The sequence below is a fragment of the Larus michahellis genome, chromosome Z, assembly GCF_964199755.1.
Source record: "Larus michahellis chromosome Z, bLarMic1.1, whole genome shotgun sequence".
NCBI lineage: Eukaryota > Metazoa > Chordata > Aves > Charadriiformes > Laridae > Larus > Larus michahellis.
Window position 1 is genome coordinate 1,600,572 of NC_133930.1, and position 22,286 is coordinate 1,622,857.

The 22,286-nt window shown below is 42.7% G+C and overlaps 1 long non-coding RNA gene across 1 annotated transcript; it reads left to right on the forward strand.

Moving 5' to 3' along the window:
* The first annotated feature begins 5,361 nt into the window (after positions 1–5,361).
* On the forward strand, positions 5,362–20,273 carry LOC141736338 (uncharacterized). Its single transcript, XR_012584942.1, has 3 exons — positions 5,362–5,472; positions 5,875–5,974; positions 17,881–20,273. It is a non-coding gene; the product is annotated as an uncharacterized LOC141736338 (long non-coding RNA).
* Positions 20,274–22,286: the final 2,013 nt, after the last annotated feature.

The window sequence follows — 22,286 nt, forward strand, 5'->3', positions numbered from 1 at the left end:
CACAAATCGATGGGGTCGCATGCTCAATGGGGGTCATCCTGTGCTGCAACCGGGCGCTTCGCCTGCCCGCGTCTTGGGTATTTGTTGAAAGTGGGGTTTTTTCACTTTGCAGAAGCAGTGGCCTCTGCTCTGTGGCCTAGGAAAAGGTTTTGCTACACCAATTTCCCTTGTGGGCCAGGGCAAGTTTTGAAAAAAAGTAGTTCAGGTGAAGGTGGCTGCCGATCCAGGCTAATTTTATTTTATATTATGTGCTTATTATTACCTACTGCTAGTTTTGGTTTAGGGACAGTTATGATACATCGAAATAGAGCAAAGCAACCATTTGCAGATACCTGAACCACCTCTGAGTGATTTCGTCCAGACCCAGGAACAGTAAAACTGCAGTAAGGATTTGTGACTGGGTTTATTAGGCTGGATTAAATGCTGCACTAATGGGACTATATTGTTCCTCGTCCCGAGCCAGCGGCTTTGCATGGCACCGAGCAGTGACACGTGGATGTGCCAGCACAGTCAGACCAGGAATATTTGGGCATCTCTACCCAGAGCCAGATATCACTTTAGAGACAAAAATTACATTTTGAAATCCTATTTTACCAGCTGACACAAAGGCCCTTTGGTTTGCTTTGCAGGGATGGTGCTTTCCTAGGGAAATGGGAAGAGCATCCGTGGTGTTGCCCTCGCGGTGTTACTTCTCCACTGCTCTCACCTGGGGCCAGCCCCGGCTTGTTTCTCCAGACAGGCTTTTCCAGTTGCGTAATAAAGTCTTTGATATTTTCTCTTGTCTGTTTTCAAAGAGAAGTTACTTCTTTCTGTGGATGCAAAAAGTGCCCATTAATCCAGAAGCTTCGGTACCCTGCGATGGGAGCGAAGGCAACGGCGCACACGGACCCATGTTGCTCCTTGTCGACCCCAGTTGGCCAGTCAACTCTCGGCCTTGTGTTGCACCTTTATTTATGCATGCCTGGTTTAAAGAAGCTTGGCACGGGACTTGCATTTTGGTATCTATATAATTGGAGGTGTTTTAAATGTAATAACCACTTACTATTTTGTAAGTAGGACCAAGTGAATAATTTTAAATGAGCATGCAGTTGATAAATACAGCTTCTTTTGCCGTATACGGAGAATTTGCCAAATGGAGAATTTCCCGAGTCATTTGTTAATTTATTTTTTTTGCTTGCCCATTTTTAGTGTTCCTTTTCCCTCTCTTTCCCAAGGATTGATTGCAAGCAGGCCGCCACAGCTATTCAGTGTTTATATTTGAGCTGGATCAGCTAGCTGTATTTTAGTGACTACAGTAATTTTTCATCAACAAAAGGGAAAAGTGCCAAAGCAGCACAAGAGATTAAAATGGTTTATGGTGGGCATTTGTGAGAGTAAAATTTAACTGTACATGTGTCGTGGAACACACGCAGCCCAGTTTGTTTCCAGGTGAAAGAGAAAAGAAAAATTTCCGTGTCTTTTACTTTTAAATTTAGGTATGCGAATATATCAAATGAAACCTGACTGTCCTGGTTCCAGCGGGGATAGGGTTAATTCTCCCCAGGCTCCGGCAGGGACACAGGTATTCCGTCCCATGGCTACAGTGCCTACTGGAGCTGCCGGGAGAGGGGGTAGAAGTCAGGGCTTGGAGCAGGTGCCCCGGGTGCTGTCGGGGAGCGGCGGTTCCGTAACCGTGTTTGTATATTCCTCTGTCCGTGTTACTGTTTTCTTGTTCCCTTTGCTGTTCTGTTAAACTGCCTTTGTCTCAACCGAGTTCTTGCCTTTTTTCTCCCAATTCTTCCTGTATTGGGGAAGCTCAAGAGAGTGGCACGAGGTCCTCTGTTGCTGTCTGAGGCCAAACCACGACACTGGCTCAGAACTAACACATCAGCCCTAAATTTTACTTGTAAACCGGGGAGAGATTTTAGGTGGTGTCTTTTAACTATTTATGCAACGGGCTGACAAGCAGACTTCAGCAAATTAAACGGAGTAAATAGGATTGTTTACATTCCTTAAATGTCTGTTTTCGTTTTCCTAATTTGCATTCATGGATCTCACGTAGGTGAAAAATGAAATGCAAAAAGCAATGCAAAATTCAGTAAAGGCGCTTCTAGCCCATAAGCTTTCCTTAGGGCATATGAACTGTATGATTTATAAATAGCTCGTGTAGACACAAGATAAAAATAACCCAGGAAAAAAAAATAAAACTGAAAAGAAAAAAAAAAAAAGCCCACCAGACTCCTGTCAGATGAAGTTCTGATTCAAGCACATTCTGTCCCTAAGAACTCCCATCTCTTACCTCCAGATACATTTCAAAACTTTCTTTTTTGTGAGATAAGGCTGCGGTAACTTTCTCCTTCTCCCAGCTCTCTCTTACCTGCATTAAATTTTGAATTTTCTGACTGCTGTTATCTTCAGTTGACATCCCTCCCCTGCCAACTTGCGGTGAATTCCTGGGTTGTTTGATGGGAAGATGCTGAAGCGTAAGCAAGTTTTTCGTTCTGGAGGTTTCATCCCCAGACCCAGCGTGCCGGACCCAGAAGAAGCAGCCAGTGCTCCCAGCCTCTGCACGGGTACAGCTCGGACGGGATGCGCTGCCCTTTGTAACTGGGATTGGATGGTGGGAAGCCAGGAAATATTTAATACCAACCCTGGAGAGTGGTTTTCCTCCTTGTATATGTCTCAGTCTCTGATTTGAGAGCACCTCCCCATCTCCGCTGGTCCCACACTGATGAAGAGGACATCGGGCGCTGGTAGCCCCCCATTCCCGGCACGGGGCAGGGGTGACCAGGTTATCCTGCTCACCTTGGCATTTAAACTTGCCTTTGGCCCTGGAAAATCTGACCCTCAGAAGCTTGAAGAAGACGGGTTCCATTGAGCAAGGCCATATAGAGACTGTTCTGTTTTCTCCAAAATGTTAACGTCAGACTGAGACCCTCGAAGAAGAATGTTAAAACTCTCCCTGTTCATGTTTTATACTGTCCTTGTCCCCATTGATCTGGCAGAAGTCACCATTTTTCACCATTTACATATAAAACCTTATTTCTAATTTGAAATAATGTAACTTTCAAGTCCATTTATTTTGTATGATTTATTAAGAAAGTACATCGGTATCACCAAACTAATTATCATAGGCAAATGACTTGTCATAAAATTAATGTACCTAGTGAAAAAGTTAATAGTTATTATTTAAATTCTTGATTCCTCTTCTTTGCCTGTAATTACTTCCCAATATGAGAAAGAATACAATTAATATGGAAAAGTGAAAATGAAATGAATTTGTTTCAGACTTTTTCCTCCACAACAACCCTCTATCCTGCAATCTTTATTGTAAGAGAAAGGACTGCAGGAGATCCAATTTTTGTAATTAAATTTTTCTTTTTCTCGTTTAGCTGGACATTGAGAAACCTCATCTAAAGCCCCACCAAAAAAATTGCATCTTTTAGTAATTAATAAATTTCCTCAGAAAGAAGTCCTTGAATAAAGGATTCTAGGTGTGTGTGGGGAATGTTTAAAATATTGTGGTAGGTATGTTGAAAATGTTGGGGGTCTATTAGTTTTCTGACAAGTCGTTTTTGTAACCATGGTGAAAGAACATTATTGTTCTTGCCACATTCATGAAATAAACTAGATAAATAGCAAACAATGTATTTTTTTCCAGTGAAGTTATGGTAATTTTTGCTTTACTCTGCCTTTCCTTTTAGCCCTCTTTCTCCCTTTTATAACCCAAATTCATGATTCCTCTTTCATCAATGCAGAGTCTCCAAGAGTCTCCATCTTTTTCTTTTTTTTCCCAACCGTTTACCAGCTCCGTTTTTGGAGCCGCTTGCTTCAGGCTTTATCCTCGTGCAATGTGACAACAGAATAATGCGCAGTGACGTGTGGTGTCCGACCCGAGTGGCTTTGACTGTTTTTTGAAGGGACCACACGCAAACGGACATTACGGCACCTTGACCTCAGGAATCACTAGTGCAAGGGACGAGTATCAACCCCGTGGGCACTATTTGCAGAAAGGCTGTGTGTAACTTATTTCCAACTCATTTTTCCATCAAATTGCACCTCTGGATAATCCTCCACAGCAAGAGAAAATCGCCACATCCTCGCGTACAGTGTGCAAACAGAAAAAAATAAGCCCTTATCCTTAAAAGAACTTCTTTGTTACAAATGATTTACTCAGCTGCGCGGTGCAGAAGCCGGACTGTCAGTAGGATGATAAACTAGTTGCCAGCAGGTGAAGACGTGAACCATGATGTTATATTTGGACCATCAATGCACGTAAAATATTAATACTCTGGCAGTTCTGAAAGCGCATGTGGTACTTCTGAAGAATTGTCCAAACACGGGTCAAATACCAGATACCTTCCTAAATAAATCTCACAGGGAAAAGCCGACTCCATCCATTAATTCACATACAACAAACCTGGAAATATGCTTCAGCATCTGGGCACAAAATTCTCAGCAAAGGCAGTGATAAAGTATGTCTTGTTTATATAGATGACTGAATCTTCCTGAGTTACTGGCCTCTACACGTTACAATATTTACAGCGTTATCGTTATCTGCATCCTGTAACTAAGAAACAAATCACTTTAAAATATTGTTCCATTAAAAAAACTCCCACCCGGCACAACATTACTGCAAGGTTGTGCTCAAGAATTGAAGTGCACAAAAGCCAGTGTGTTTACTCAAGTGGACGGGGCGATATATATGATTTGTAGCGTTATATCTGCTCGGGAAATAAACATATTATAGCTCAAATGGATTGATGGCCAGTTATGTCATCTGGAGAATTCGAGTTCGACATGAATAATCATTGCTATAAGCTGAATTCTGATATTCCCAAGCACTCAGAGCGAGACTTGTGAGCTGTGATGTTACCATACCCTGCAGGTGCTACAAGTGATTTTTTTCCAAGACCAGTCACAATTTTCAAATTCTGAGCATCGGGGTTCAAAGCCATAGGATAGGGAATGTCCCGATATGCTCCATACTAATCTCAAATGCATTATAATGCCAGCAAGGTGGCTGTATAAGTGTTTTATTCTCCATAATCATTTATCTTTGTAAGTGACTCATGATTTGGCACCCAATGGAATCAGTAACATCTTTTTCTGGGTTTGGCAAGCAATGAATTCTAGTTCCAGCACATAATGACAACAAATGAACAAAGCTGTTAATTGTTTCCATGTGTTAGAGATAAGGACATTGATTATTAAAATGAATGACTAAGTGAGGTGAAATGGCTTAATTAGTCATCATGCTTCCTTGCTTTGAAAACCCAGATTGTCTTTGATTAAACTCAGGACTTCTGTTGGTAAGAATCATTTGCCCCAGGAAATAAAAGGCAAGCAAGAGGGGAGAGGGGCTGTAACCCTGCCTGGTTATGGTGGTCTTGGGGTGGGCTGCAGTGTGAGTGATGGGAGATGGTGTAGTCTTTTCCAGCAACATCTGCTGTGGCTTTTGGCCAGCTTGAGTGTTCACACAACTGCTACCGTGTAAGTATTTTTCCAAATTTAGGGGCCAGGAACTTTTCCTACAATCTCCTTTTGCTAGTCCGGGGAAATCCTGGTGGGGTCAACAGTGCTAAAGTTAATAGCGGAGCACCCTGAAGGATGCAGTCAGAATCTTCCCAGCACTAACAGTTCATCATAGATTGAAAAAGAAACATATTTTTTGTGCAGATGGAGGATTTCTTTAACTGTAGGCGTGTAAGACACCTAATTATCAGACTGCTAGCAATGCTATGGCTTGTTGTTTGTTTTCTGTTCTTGGGCCTGTAAATGTGTTATTGGGAAAAAACTGATAATATTCAAGTACTGCCAAGGTACAATGTAGGGATTTGGTGGGATTGTTCCTCTAATCTCACAAATAATCATGCTGATATACCTTTTATCCAGGATGCTGGCTTTACCTGGCAACTGGGGATTTCTCCTCTCAGCTACCCAGAAGGTGGGCAGGACTCCTCTCCTTGTTTGCATGGCTACGTGAGTGGAGCAGGTAAGGAGGAATGTCTCTCTAAATCTGAAATTATAGATATGGAGGTCCTGTAAACCCTTGTTTGTGCTCGTTTGCTTGGTGTAATATGTTGTAAAGGTTGCGTCTCAACAGTACTTCCTGCTAGTGTCACTACAAGTAAATTTCCAATAATAAAAGTGAGTAATAATCCAGAGCTGATTTCAGTTTGTAGGTTGTGGTGCTGAGGGATGTGGGTCAGTGGTGGATTTTGTAGTGTTAGGTTAATGGTTGGACTTGATGATCTCAAAGGACTCTTCCAACCTAGATGATTCTAGGAAGAACCTACACACACGTGTCTGTATATGTGGCAGTTAAGTATCTAAACTTCCATCATCCTTGATGGAGATGTAGTTGAAGGATGCAGTGGAGCTTGGGGAGTTATCTCGGCTCTGGTTAGCGCAAGCTCCTGTCCTCTGGAGAGCTCTCAACCTCCCACTGGTGGAGTTGGCCCAATTCAGCAGCTCATGGGCAGGTATCAGGTGCTGGCTGGCATGCTCTGGGGTGCTGGGGACATCCCCAGCGGTGGTATGTATGAGACAAGGTCTGGGGGAGCAGCCAGAAGGCAGACAAGACACTCGGAAATATCTGAGGAGACACTGAACGGTTTAATCTGGATATGTGGGGGATGGAGGAAACTTTGGGCTGGAAGACCTGACTGCCTGAAGCCAACAGAAGGACACACGCTCAGGAGGCAGGACTTGTACAACTGTATATTGGTTAAAATATATTGAATTGATTTCTGAAAGACTCCTTTGTGTAATTGCAGCTGATTCTGTGCACAGCTTGGCTCTCTAACCTCCGTGTGGCATATTTGAACTCCTAATGAATATCTGTACCTATTTTAAGGCTATTGGCATATTGCTTTGCTCTGGATTGAACTCTGAGGGTGTTTTTGCAGACTGAAAGGAGCTGACACTTTCATTTTGCAGGCTGAGTCCCTTTTTTCGTTTACATTTGTGCTTCTTCACTTTACATTAGATTCTTCCAAATAATTCAGATCTGGAAAAAAAAGTGGTGAAATGGAATAATAATATTTGCCCTAAAGGAATTGTATCGATTCGGATGGGTTCTGCTCTCTGAGTTCTTGAGAAGTGGTGTCTATGGCTCTTCCTATTACAATATGTAGTTTTCAAACATTGGATCTGTGTGGTGCGCTGGATATTCTTCTGAATGCCTCTTTTTTTTTACACTTTTTTTAGCATATTTTTTGACCACCAAACTGAATTACGGCAATAAATACAATATGTGCCTCAAAGGGCCCTCCATCTGAACAAGGCTGTGTGGAAGGAGGGAGCCCTATAGTACAGAGAATTCAGGCTCTAAATTCTTCGTTCCAGTTCTTTGGTTAAGTGCCTGAAACTCCTTCTGTTTCCTTATCCAACACAAGATGATGAAAAAAATCTCCTGAAAATAAAGCATGTTTAAAAATAAATACAGCATATAGCATTTTCTGGGTTTAGTGTAACGATTGAGAATCTGATCTGCATAATATGTCAATTAGTTTTCTCAAACTACCAAATGTCTGTTATTTCAGAACCTTTTAGCTGTAAACATTATGTTCAAATACAGATGGTGTTATTCAGGTTTTCTTCTTTTTTTTTTTTTGCACAATTTGATCAGATGAAATATACTACATCTTGGGCTTAACATCAGTATTTGCAGGGCTGCTTGTAGGAACTAATGAATACAGATGGTGTTGCTAGATGTGCGTAACGTGTTCCTACAGCATGGAACAAGGAGCTCAGGTGTCACTTCAGAATTCATCGGCTACCCATGGAAGCTGGCTGGCTCCTCCAGTTCAGCCTGTGCGAAGAAATATTATGGTTCATTATTAAAAAAAAATAATAAAGCTTTGAAAGCGACCATAAATGCGGCTGCCTCTACAAGGAACTCATGACTAACCAAGCAGAAAGACAAAGTAAAATTGTTTACTAATGATAAACCCAACTCTGCTTCCTCTTGAAATCAAAGGCAATACTGCTGCTATTGTCTGAGAAAGGGGGGCTGGGCTAACCAGTTATCGATGTACCATCAACAGTGATGGAAGATTAATGTTGGAATGGAGGAATTGGCATATAAGGGGCTGAATTGCTGTTGGTTGAGTGAGTGATCAGATCAGTAGCTTGAAATACTTCTGATAGTCCTGACAGCTATTATTTTTTTGGAGATGGCATCAGCTGTGTGCACCAGCAAGGCTTAGAGGAGGTGGGTTCTGTAGGTAAAGGATCTATGTAGCCCTAGGTCAGAACAACACATGGGAGGCTCATTTCCAATGGAAAAGTGCTGATGTGGGTTCTGATGGGGTGGGTGGAGATAATGCTTCTGTACAGTTCCATTTACAGCAGAACTTACACTTCCTGACAGCTAAAACAAAGAAACAAATCCCAAATTTCACTTAATAGCCCGAGGTACAGATTTTGAGCTGGTAGAGAGGAGACCAGGATGTAAGAAAATCATTAATTTAGGCTTATTAGCACATGAGAAGAAAACCACTTAATGGGAGAAACTATTGCTGTGATTCCCAACCTGTGCTAGGTGGGTTTGGGTCCCATGTGGCTCATGGAGCTGTTTCTGCCCCAGCTGCGGGGCATGGCTTTCTTGCTGGGAATATTCCCTGCTGGTGCCTTTTCCCAGTGGAAAAATCTCTGCCTTCTAGACCCTTGATGTGAAATTAATTGTCTTTGTGCTTGCTGAGCCTACAGGTTTGTGAATTAGATAAGCATGGTGCATTGTATCTCTGTTTCGCTTTCATTAGTTCCTAAAAATTCTCTTCTCTCCTAGACTGTGGCTTGAAAAACCCTTTTTACCCAGTGCTGTACCTGGTATCAGACGGCTTTTCTTTATCAAAAGGCAACTGAAGCTAGGAAGAGGCATTTCATGTCTGGAAAAAAAATAAATCTGTAAATAAACAACAGTGCAAGAAGTTTTATCAGCCTGTTCAGGCTTCGACTTCCCCCTCAGGCTTCCTCAGCTGTTCTGAAAACACACAATTCGGACCATAACTTCATGTTCCAGTTCCTTGCTCTTGTCACTGTGTTCTCCAGGCTCTAAAACCTTACCGAGTTTTCTTTTTCCTTTCCTTTTGCCACTCTCGTGCACGTGATAGTGCAGTGCTTCAGTTAAAGGACCCAGACCAATGAAGAAATTGAGTTTTAGGCTCCATAATTGGTGAAAATATTAATATTAGTGCACCTTTCTTGTGTGCAGTTAGACATACAGTGAACTAAAAAACCCTGTTCTATCTATTTCTTCCTTCAGCAATCTTAGATCTCTTCATAGGGCATTAAATTGCTATATTATCCAACAGAATACATTTGCGCTAGAAATGGATATTTCTGTAGAAGCCTGGTCCTTGGTCCATCACACGCGCTCCTCCAGTCTGTCCTCTGCCTTGGGAAGCTTTTTGTTGGTCAGAAGATGACTATAGATCAAAAAAAAAAAACCCACCCAAACCAACAGCTTTTGGGAAGAATGTGTCAATTTAGGAAAAAAGTGGGTTGGAAAAAAAAGACCCTGGATAAAATACCTTGAAAACAGGAACGGTTCCCTACAGCTATACCCACTCGTGGTGCAAAGCAGCCCTGTGGTCATGGAATGAGGGAGCTCGAGGTTCAAATAAGTCTTTTTCTGCGCTGAACCCAGATCTCCTACTTCACGGGGCATCCTGAGACTAAGAAGCTGATATTCCGGCAGGAGTCCCCTAGCTGGACCTGCTCATCTTTGGGGTTTAACAGCCCAAAGAGGAGTTACACTTCCACCCGGGCAATTTGGGCACCCTCCTCCTCTAGCTGGGGACCTGCCCTGCCCCGGGAAGCCCGACAGCCAGGTTACTGGTCACAAGTGGATTGTTTGAGTGCCAAAAAGCTTAAGAGTAAGGCATCGTCAGCCTTAATTGCGATCCTATTCTGGATATTCAGTTATTTGCTCTCATGGCTGCTAATTAGTGAACCTAACCACAGCTATTCACATGTAAAATCTCTGTTGATACTTTCTCTATTTACTTTCCCTTTTCCGGGATGCTGTAAGGAGCTGCAGAAGAACACAATGATTACGCGCGCTAAATACTGAGTAACATATGCCATATGCTGGGATTCGGCTTCTTGAATAAATCTTAATTAGTTCAATATAACCAAACTAACTATTCTTTTATTCTGAAATTGGGAACAAATTGAATGTGACTGATGTACAGTCCTCCATGCTAACAGGAATAAAGAGCTCTTTAGCAAGCTTGCAGAAGCAACATACTTATAATTGCTTCTATTATTAGCTAGGTGCTTTAATCCAGTGATAATGAAGGTAATGATTTTTTTGGTTGCAGTGTAATTCTTCTCCCTATCTCTTCCCGTGGCAGAACACATACTTGGAGGGATTTCAAGACCACAGATAACCTCTGCTGTGGAGACACCGCTTCTGGGGCTGCTGGACCCGTTACTCAGCAGCCGTCTGTCTAAGCCCCCATCTGCAGTTGTTCCCTCTGTGCTGAATTCATGAAGTTAAAAATCCAAAAATCATAAAAAACAAAAAAAAGACTCACCCAAAAATAGAAACATGGCTGGGAGAAGTCCTGGAAGGAGTTCAAAGCTGTGTCACTGTAGGCGGTAACCGTGTAATTGTTACCATAAACCAACCAGGTGCCACTTCATGGGTGGCTGAGGTTTTTTGATCAATTCTGCTTGTGTTTTTACCCCGGTTACCTCAACTGTGGTTTATATGAGGTATCTAATACTCAAGCAATAATAGCAACATTCTCTTGTTTAATCCGTACTTCAAGCGTTCTTAGGATGAAATGACATTCAGTGATTGAAGGGCTGTTAGTGAGATGGTGAGAAACAAAAAAACAGGTTGTGACTTGTCATTTTTGCACTGTACCAAAGCTCTTCCATGGGAGACTTTAAAATGCACATCTGGAAAAATACTTCTAGAGTGCTGTGGTGGAGCAGGGCAGCAGAGCGGCCACATCCATTTAGTATTTCCAGTCTTCATCCACTGTCTTTCTGGCTACGCGGTTACTAATGAAACCCAGGAAATGATACAGCCTGTGTGATCAGGAGCTGATAAAAAAAAATTGATTTATTTTTCTGTGGAAAGAAATGACTCAAGAACAGAGTCTGGCTGAGTTCCTGCCCTTTAGTTCCAAAGTGGAGCAAGGAAATATCAAATGTGGTAACTTGCTCCGAGAAAAATGCTAGTACACAGGAAAGCTGAAGAACATGGGGAAGGATAAGACAGGCAAAGATGTGCTTATACCAGTACTTTATACTACTCACACACTAAATAAAATATGAATGGCCATATAAGCAAAATATGGGCTTTGAGATAACGAATACTTGCATTTGGGAGAGCAAGTCTGTGTTTTGATGAAGATAATGGAGGAGGCAGATGGCTGCCCCACTCTTCCTGAGTCCTGCGATAGCAGGTCAACCAACTTTCCCATCAGCACAGGGCAGATAATGTTGGCTTCACACAACAGCAGGGGATATTAGTAGTGTATATTTTTGGTGACATTTAAGGCAATATAGTTTGCTTATTAGTATCAATATGGCCATGGCAGACTGGTGGATAATACATTTGTTTAAAATACAGGAAACACTTAGAACACGTTTTTCTGGTGAAAATGATGCTATTTTCAGGCTCAAAGTGAAATGCAAATAAATGAGATTATGCACTTCCGAAGAGGGTGCAACAACCTAAGAATAATTTGTACCATTTGGCTTCTATTTTAATTAGAAGTTCTAATTAATCTAAAGCTGAAAGGAGGGGGGAAAAAACCAATTGAGATTTCCAGGTAGCTTCGAGCAGAGGCATGAAATACTCTTGGTGTATGACATCTGAGTCCATACCTTAATAGAAGGTGATAGATTCCCCTTGACAGCCAAGGCTTATCACTAATAATATTATTAATAATATGTTGTTAACTTCTGTTCATATTGAATATATGTAAATAGACATGTACTTGCACCCATACATATAGCAAGTACACTGAGCTAATCCTGTTCCCCAAACTCCTCACTTCTAGCTCTTAACATACCCTTGGAGCATCTTCTGTGTCAGAAAGTGCTGTGGAGATGAGAAAGGTATGAAGAGCGGCGTTTATTGGAAGCAATGTGGCTATTCATCTGTGAAGTCTATAGCAACAAAACGATAAAACTCCAACTCTGAATCTCAGGGGGGCAATGGCATGGAACCAAGGGTGGCTTTGCTAAAGCTTCCCGGTGTTCTGCTAGGTGACATGTCAGGCTCATTATATTTGATTCATTGGTTTCAGTGCCTAAAGCCCAGCACCAGCTTTAGCAACCAATTGTAAAAGAAAAATAGAGAGTTCAGGAGCTGGGATAAGCATTCGGGATTCTCGCTGCTTTGAATTCATCTTATGATGACTGTTATTACTAGAAATGTCCAGAATACCTTAACACCTGAGCACACCCATTTAGGATTTGGACTATGTTACCTTCACTTTTTAGGAGGACATGAGTCCGTTGCATGCCAAGCATAGGTCCAAGCTACTTTGGGTAAGGACAGGTCATGCCTGGTATCGCACCCTGTAACCGTATGGTAAAACCTGCTGGTTCACTGCCTTGGAAGAGTGAAGAACGGTCCAGTTATGCTTATTCCATCCATCCCTTTGCTGTTAGAGGATGGGTTCTTGTGTGGATGTGCCCTGTGTTACAGGCAGAATTATTGCACGTACCCAACAGGTATATGTGTATATGGATGTGCTGGAGCGTGTCCAGAGAAGGGCCACGAGGATGATCAGAGGGCTGGAGCACCTCTCCTATGAGGACAAACTGAGAGAGCTGGGGTTGTTCAGTCTGGAGAAAAGAAGGCTCCGAGGAGACCTTCTACTGGCCTATCAGTATCTTAAGGGGGCCTACAAGAAAGCTGGGGAGGGACTTTTCAGGATGTCGGGTAATGGTAGGACTAGAGGGAATGGATTAAAGCTAGAGATGGGCCAATTCAGACTGGACATTAGGAAGAAGTTCTTCCCCATGAGGGTGGTGAGACACTGGAACAGGTTGCCCAGAGAGGTGGTGGAAGCCCCATCCCTGGAAGGTTTTAAGGCCAGGCTGGATGGGGCTCTGAGCAACCGGATCTAGTGGGAGGTGTCCCTGCCCAGGGCAGGGGGGTTGGAACTAGATGCTCTTTAAGGTCCTTTCCAACCCTAACAATTCTATGATTCTAAATAAGTTCCCCAAGCCCATTTCTACCCTTATCTTGGCAGCCTCTAATCCTATGTAAGGAATATATCCAGAATGTCTCATCTAAAACGTGTGGAGATGCAATTTTTTTAAATTTACTTCAAATAATTTGCCCTAAACTGGAGTTTGTCAAAATGACGATGATGTTGTGGTAGCCCCAGTTAAGTTTTTTAGTATTGTGATGACAGCAATATCAATCTGAGACAGCTGCTTGTGATTTCTGGTTACTTAATCATCTAGAATGTGCCTGGTCATGTCTAAGATACACTTGTTTCTATGTTTTGGGATACTCCTGTGCATTTATGACCCTATGGAGATATTTATTAGCTGCTTTAGCTCTTTAAAAAAAGCAATCTGTGAGGTCCGAGGTGACAGGCGTGATGTGCATCTCAGAGAATGGATCCAAATGCAAAGTTCCCAGCTGGCTTCTGACAGCATCAGCCCAGCTGTAGGTCCACCACTGTTTGAAGCACTTCAAACAAAGCTGAAAGGGTTAATTAGTGCCCTAAGTGGTTGCCGTTTCGAGAGAGATGGTCAGATTCTACATCCATTTTTGAAAGATATACTGATTTCTATGGGCATTCCAATCGGGTCTCTACCTGAAGTTGGGCTCTTTACACCATGTCAGTCAATAATTTTGAATTTCATTCTAAAATAGAACTCAAGAGCCCGTAATTGGATTGTTATTAGGATTAATTTTCAAGTACTCCATGATTTCTCTTCCCCTGATTAAAGTTGAAAAAAATCCCTCATCCAGCCCCCCCGCCCCCCCCCCAGTCACAGAGGAGGAAAAACGGTTGGAAGGGATAGAGGGAGAGATGGGCAGATGTTATATTTAGACTGAAGAAAGGTGATTTCTCATTCCAGACAGTGAGTGGGTTATTAATTCCCTCAAGTGGTTCTGCACATCTCATAAACCATGGGAGCAGCTGAGCTCAAGAGGTTCACAAATGTCAGCTGAACCCCAAGAATTACTGCTGTCTCTGGGTCTCTTCCACATTGGTTGTTAAATCTTGTATATTATCCCTCCCCAAGAAGGAAAGGCAGCAACGCAATGCTAAAAATACCTGAATACATTTTTCAACATTAAGCATAAAATACGTTGAGATATCTATGAAACACGCACTGTATATCTTGGGGGGGGGGAATATATGCAGGGAGAAAGCTGGCACTTAAACTCAACATTTCTGTAAGTCCTAATGCTGATGTTGTCACTTCTAGTGGTGCCAGTGGCCTCTGAAGTTATATGGGCTCAACTTTATGTCAAGCACTTCTGCTTCAAGTTTTTGCTCAGCCTGTGCCTACAAATGTGTCTCTGATCTCCCCAAGGTTGGAAAATGAGAATGAGGGGAAGCGGCTCTGCTGTGTCAAAGGAATAAGCTGGATGCTCTGGGTTTTGTTAGGAGCTCGTGGGGAAGTGTTCAGTAAAGAAAGCCACGCAGTATCTCAGTGTTGAAGTCCCCAAGACGAGATCTCTGATGTGTGGAAGCTGCTTGGAAATCCACCTATTCCCTAAAGTCTCTCCCGGATTTCACAGTCATCCTATAAACCCTTCTAGTTACACCCCCTTGACCCGGCCTTCATACATGCTCCAGCTTCACAGCTCTGATGGAACTTTCTAAAGTGGAAAGTTCCACAGCTGGACTTAAAAATTTGTCTCTGCGGTTGTTTCCACCCTTTGAGATGGGACAAATAAAGAAAAAAAAACCCCTTGATACATGTTTCTCGGGAGCAGGGATAGGCTGTCTTTTGTATCGTAACTGACGTTTTCCTTATGGCTGGGAACATACGGGGTGTATCAAAAGTAAGAAAGAAATTGTTGGGTAGATTTGGTCCTTAAATCCTGCCTGTTTTCTGAATGGTTGCCAAAACACATGGTCTCAGTGACCAGCGGAGTCCGTCATGTTTCTTTTTGTTTTTAATTAAATAACACTCCCAATTAGTAGAAAACACTTCCTTAGCAGAATATTAAAACTTTGCCGCAAATAAATTACTTTTCAGGCTCTTTGAGCTACTCTTTAATTTGTCTGCATAGTAAATGGGTCAAGTTGGAGTCTGGGCATCTTCCTGCTGTCGAGCGGTTCCTGTGGGATTCTTGCAGCCGGCAGGGACAGGTTAATGTTACGTGGGGAGCAACTGCGCGGGGGTTTGTCGGCGCTCGGCTAAGCCAGGCAAACCGTCGCCTTCAGCACAGCAGCGTCTCCTCGCCGTCAAAAAACACATTTACAAACACCACGCTCTTGCTGCATATTTAGAAAAACTAAGAAAGAGAGGGCATACCAGTAGAAAACAAAGTATTACAGTAAATAACCGGAATTTTGGATTCGGGGCCAATACGGGTCAATACATCAGGTAAACTTGGTTTTCCTTATTCCCACTCCACTTGAATATTCGTTAAAATTAATATTGGTTTTGGTAATGGGTAGGTGGCATCTGACTCCAAGAGGATGGGTAATGAACCCTATATTACTTATCCTTGTGACTTTCTTTGCGTGTATTGATTTAGTTTTTTTTATATAGAGTGTGGATTGGGGCTGGGTGAAGATAAGTAATTGGGCAGGACAACAGATTAAAAGTGGACAAGAAGAATGAATAAAGCATTTTGGTATGTTTTTTTGAGAAAACATCTCTGTATAAGCTTAACCGCCTGCTTTCCTCCATTGCTTTCCCAGGTGTACTCATGTTATTGTAATAAAATCGCCTTTAATTATTAATCATTCAATAGCTGAACACTGAGCTGGTGGAATAGTAGCTGTTGCTGTGTGATGTTCATGGAATAGGGCCTGGTAAGAGACAAAAGAAAGTTAGGCCACTGAAGACAATAGAAGCAATCACCGTCATTAATTGTAATTTATAATGGCATACCAAAGCGGGACACAACGTTGTATACAGCGAGGAATGTTTCATCAGGAAGATATTTGGGGGCACAGGTAGAGCGAAAATGGCAAAGGAATGGCGAAAGGTAAAAAACAAATTATCAAAATGTCCTTCCAGGTGGAAAACCCCCTTGGTTTCCATTCCATGTTACCGATTGTGCATTTTTGCCGTGGTTTTGTAGAGAATAGGGCTCGGCATCACGCTGAGGGTGTTCTTTCATTTCAGCTGCCAACGCGCACTCCAGTAAAGAAATCTCTCTGCCATTTGTAATTTCCCAGCTTCAGCCTGCTGCTGTGCGCGCCGCAGCAAGTAAACAATGCTATTTTGATAAAGAAAATAATTAGCTACCATTGCTAATTATGCTAATCCTCTTCTGGTGTTGTCACATTATAATAAAGGCTTTTGACAGTTTTGTACTTTGCATTGGGTTTGTGCAAAGCTATTATAATTTACCTTCCTTTCTGTACTAAGAGTTCTTAAATATAAGGAGTATATAAAAACATTGCACTACTTAGAGGAAGATATTTTTTTATAGCTGTGTATGACCCTGTTTGGTGCATCACTGTGTTCCTAGATGGAAACACAGAATCAAAAAACATCTCCAACGTAATCAAAACTTCGAGACTGCTGTGTTCCAGCCAGGGAACGCAGACGCGGACATAGAGGGGTACAAACCTTATCACTTTGAGTGTTTTCCCCAACTCTTCTTTCTTATTCATCTCCCTGAACGCAGTCCCCATTCGAAGATGTTTCTGCAAGAGGCTCGTAGGAGCTGGCCGCGTCCATTACAAATGCCAATGCTGCCGGTCCATACAGCAAACTGCCACTAATCTATACTTATTACTTATTTTTACTGGAGGTTTTGCAGGCAGTCTAAGGTATCCTGGGTGTCGCAGGCTAAAGAGGAACTCATTGTTCATCTTTCTGTGGTTTTTTTTTCTTACATCGCAAAGCTCCTGTAAGGCTCACTTTTATTTATTTCGTGCCGCAGATGACTGAAAAATTAGCCATTTGTCTGTGGTTCTTAAAGTGACTTAGTTGAAATAAGCCAGGGAGATAAATATGCTTATATATGAATTAAAAGTAGATCAGCGTTTCAGAGAGTCCAAAACTCCAAGGTGTCTTCTCATCTCTGGCTCTGTTATTCTCAGGTATAAACCTTTATTTTACACTTGGAGTTATTACCTGTGTTGCCTTTTATACACTGAAGTTAGGAAAGGAATGCGGTAAATGAGATGCGCGTTATGCTAGCGGGTGCTTCCTTTTGGGGCAGATGGGAGTGAACAGTAAAGCATCGTGATCAATTACAGCCACAGAGCTGAATAATGAAGATGATTTTAAGACCTCTCTACCTAATTTATAAGAGTAAGCTTGCTCCTGAAATTCTTTTCCTCCCTGTGTGGCTTGATTTGTATAGGTGGAGAGCTCCATTTGCCAACATAACAGACATGGGCTCTGCTGGAGTGACAGAGCAGAATAGGAGCTTATATTTACATTTCGTTGATGGCAATAAGCTTTAGCGGTGGTTTTTCTCTAAGCATCTGTGAATTGGACTATATTCATGCAGAGTCATTTGCTTATACAAACTCTGGGTTAAGTCTTACTCCTTTTTTTTCCTGTAATTTGTACATTAGACTTTCCCTATGGCATTTCTTGCTCCCACTGAGGCTGTGATGTTCACAGCCCGCAGACCATCACCATGCAAAAATAATGGTCTTTAAGGCAATTATGGCTTATAGGATACTGGAAGAAACATCGTCAAAGTATGAACAGATCTAACAAATAACCATTATCTCTTCTACTTTTCAACCATAGAGCTCCATGTAATTTCCAGCAGAGTAACTGTCTTCACTCCTGCTGTATGGAGAGAGAAACACCACCTAGGCAATGTCATTTGCTGAATGCCATCTGGCAGCCGAGAAGAGAATCTGGGACCTGCCTACTGGCCTACAGTGACTTGTTACGAGATGTACTATGTGTATATGCACGCTGTTCTTTCCATTGGAAAACCCGTTAGAATTGAAACTATGGACTCCAGGAAGGAAGGCGCATTCAGACCGGTTTCTCTGATGGTCCGAGCTACATCCATAGCAAGAAGCGCCCAGGACCTCTGAAGTAAGACTTGAATCAAGAGAGGACTGCCTCGAGTGAAACGAGGGACCGTAGTACCCCTGCTGACTTTGGGGGCGGATGAGCGGGGCAGAATGCAGACATAAGGGTATGATTATGTGGGGATAACAAGGGGAATTACAAGAGAGTTACTTTGGAAATGCCGTTAATTAATCACCCTTTCTAAAACATTTCCAATTTCTTTAACGCAATTCACAGCTGTAGAGGAAATGCAGTGATTCCTAATTGCTTAAATCAAGACGCAAGTTTTAAGGTAATTTGGATGTAGAAACAAAAGCTGCGCAATTTTCCATTTGGTAGAAGGGATAAAAGTGCTTCTAAATAATTACTTAGTTCTGTAACCGCTATTTTTCCTCAGAGAAGTGGAGGTGCTTATGTTTTTAAAAATAGATACTCTGTTCCAAACTGTTAAGGTAAACTGTCAAGGTAAACTGTCTGAGATCTAAAAAAAAAAAAAACCACCAAGAAACCTTTAAATCAGGAAGATTTGTTATGTTTGCATGTTTGGAGGAAGGCTAATGAACCATCTGACAGGACGCTAGTGATAATTAGACTGCTGAAATCCCTTCCTCTTACTGGCAGCGCTTTAATAGAAAGAGCAGTGCCTTGGAAAAGTATTGGAATTTTGTCACTTCTGGGCATCTGCTGCTGGTGGGTGCCATGTGCTTCCGCAGAAGCTCCCGTGAAGCTTCCCACAAGTTCAAACTTCAGTTGGGCTTCAGCTCCCTTTGGGGGCTCCGCAAGCGAGGCACTCGTAGTTCACTGTGTAGCTCGGAACAATTCGTATCGCGGCTGGGGGTACAAAAGAGGCTGAGAAGAGCTGTCCGTACGTGAGCAGGCCCGAGGCCAGCGCTTCCATCCCGTTACTCAAAAGGCTGATGTTTTATTTACTTTTTTTAAGAGATCGCACCCAATGTGATGCTGAAGTTACACCCTCCCATTTGTAGTTCCTTTTATGACCCTGACTGAATTTCAACCCTTGAATAATATCGACAAAGCAGCAGTGTAAAAATAATTCTCCAAAACTTACGGATTTTCTAAATCATGGTAAGCGTGCAGTGGGAATCTGAACAAGTTTCAGCTTGTCTGCTAGACATGGAAAGTTCAAATGCTTTCTGGGATGGCTTGGGCAGGATTGCCTGTTCGGCTAGGAATAAGCTCCAAACCTGGTGTGTTTTGAGGGACACATTCCAACTTTGACAACAGCTGAGTAGATCAGCAGCCATGTGCTGGGAAGAGACAGGAGGCTCTGAGCAGGAGCAGCAGGGCTTAGCCAATGACTCAAAGGACTTGCCAGAGACCGCGTTCATGGCCAGCCCTGCCATCCTTTCTCCCAGATGCTTGACTGATGTGATTAGTCTGCATGGACTCTGGGTTATGAACCTTAACATGTCCAGCTAGCGACCTTCTGGATTGTTTCTTGTAGTCATCCAGAATTCTTCCCTCCTACAGTGCCTCCCAACAGTATTTGGAAGAAAACTGGTGAACGGAAACTCATCTTTCCTCCCTGGTGATCTCCGTCTGGTCCAGCTGCGGAAGCAGCACTTGATCTGCTGCCGTCTGGTCCTACCTGCTTGCCAAAGAATGTCCTGAGTTGGCTTCCAGTCCCACGAGCACTCTGGCAGAGCTGTGCTGACCTCATGCCTCATTTTCCAGTAGACTTGCCTCCTGCGGCATGCAAACAAAAGTGTTATTAAATGGTCTGATCCCTCCCCATTATATTGTATAAAGAGAAGAGGGTGTATCATTCTTCCTCTCCTGCCTGCGTCTTAGTTTCTCAGGTGTATCACATAGTCCCTAAATGGTATTTATTATTTGGAAATAATTAGACTTTGAGCTATAATGATTCATCTGCTTTGCGCTTCTACTGTTTGAGCTACCTTCTCAGAGAAAGGAGGGGATGACAAGGACTCGGCAGTCTGAGTTCAAAACACAAGGCGACTCAAACCTAACCTTAAAACCGGTGTAGATGTACCCTAGATTAAAAAACAGGGTCAGGAAACACTTGAGCTTTAATGAGTAGGTTCAAGCTCGTATCCCTAAGGCTCTATCTGCACTGCAGAGAACCACGGCACGAAATGTTATGGGGCGTAAATCCTCTTTGAGTGGATGTCCTTCCACTAACCTGAGTTTCTTTTCCTTTGGGGGACCATTTGCTGATTAAAACACTACTTTGAACCTTCAGAAAATAAACCAGTTATGTATGTTAGGCATTTTGACGTGGACAAACGCGAACAACCTCATTTGGGTAATTCCCAACATAGGGGCCTACAGGAAGGATGGGGAGGGACTCTGGATCAGGGAGTGTAATGATAAGACACAGGGTAACCGCCTCAAAATGAAAGAGGGGAGATTGAGATGAGATCTGAGGAAGGAATTCTGTGCTGTGAGGGTGGTGAGCCCCTGGCCCAGGTTGCCCAGAGAAGCTGTGGCTGCCCCATCCCTGGAGGGGTTCAAGGCCAGGTTGGACGGGGCTTGGAGCAACCTGGGCTGGTGGGAGGTGTCCCTGCCCAGGGCAGGGGGTGGCACTGGGTGGCCTTTAAGGTCCCTTCCAACCCAAACCAGTCTGTGAGCGAGGGAGGCTGCAAGCGAGCGATTCTCACTAATCCCTGGTGAGGAGGGCTTTGGTTTTGACTGCCTGCCCAAATTAGTCTTGCAATTTCAATTGAAGGTGGGTTTCTGCCCTGCCTCTTCCAAAATGTGAAGCAGAAGTTCTCTCTCCTCTCTACCAGTTTCCATAGCAAAGAAAGAAAAATACAGGAGCGTCTTAGCACAGGTCACTTTTGAAAGTTTGGGTGCTGACTTGTATCCGCATCAGTTCCTCTGTCTGTAATAGAGGAGCATAATCAATAGTTTTTTTCACCATGTTTTGAAAAGATAATTTTAGTTAATTTAAAAAGCCTTGATTTTCATCTAAGAAAAAATGCAAATTGATTGTTGGAGATATTGAAGAGAATAAACTGAAATTAGAGACTTTTAGTGTACCTCCTACAAGACTAGAATAAAATAGAAGTCCCAGTAGAATGTATCTAGGAGTATAATGTTTTCCAAGTGCTGGTTCCAAAACATTACCCATGTTATTTTCGAAGGGATTCCTCCTTCCCATTAGCAGAGGAACATTATCGTTATGATCCAGATAGCCATTAGTTCAGGGAACACAGTTTAAATTAATAATGTGTATTTGAATTCACTTTTTGAGGAGAGGTCAAATAGTTGTAAAACCTTTTGTGGAAAAATAGGTGGTTCCAGGTAGATAAGTCATCAGTGAGCCTGTGTTCTATGCTGGTAATGAGTATATCCTTAACATATTCATGAATTTTGGACCACACTGACTGTGGAGAGTGTTTTGGAAATAACGCTCAGAAATTACTCAGATGTGAGTTGAATTCTGCTGTGTCCATTGTTTGCTTGGTCTGCTCCTTCTCCGTGGCTCTACCTCTTTTCCTTGCAGACCAAGGAGATGTTTACGCCACAAACCTAAATCACCAATCCCGATTTCCATAGGAAATCCACTTTTAGTAGCCTCAGACAACTAAGAAAGCCTGGAGGGAACCATCTCCTACCCCAACCTGCAGAACTGGGTAATAGAGCTTTATTGTCAGGAGTCCATGTTGCGTCTACACCAACAAACTAAAAGTGCTCGAAACCTCCCTGGTCTTTGGCCAAAATGTTGTGAATGGTCCTTGTGTGTTGGGAATGGTCCTTGGCTGCCGCAAACTCCCTCATTATGCCTGGAAATTTTTTTGGAAAAGCGGCAGTTGGCCTAGGATAGAGCTGAGCCGCGGCCTGCGCCAACAGCCAGCCATATGGGCAATTAAGTTCCCGTGCCTGGAGACATTTAATTCCCTGGAATAGACACAGACACGGGGAGTTCAACAGTTCCAGATTCCAGTAACCCTCTGTTAGCGTGTGCCATAGCAAAAAGGTCTGGGAAATGTTACTCATTATCCAGAAGTGCAGGTGCTTGTTTGCACAGGGCTTTCTTTTGCCGAGACGCTGATGATAATAATCATCGAGTTTTATTTTATAATGCGTTCTTATGGGTTTCTGCTGTGGATGTGTATGTATATGAGGCTACTAAGAAAGACGGC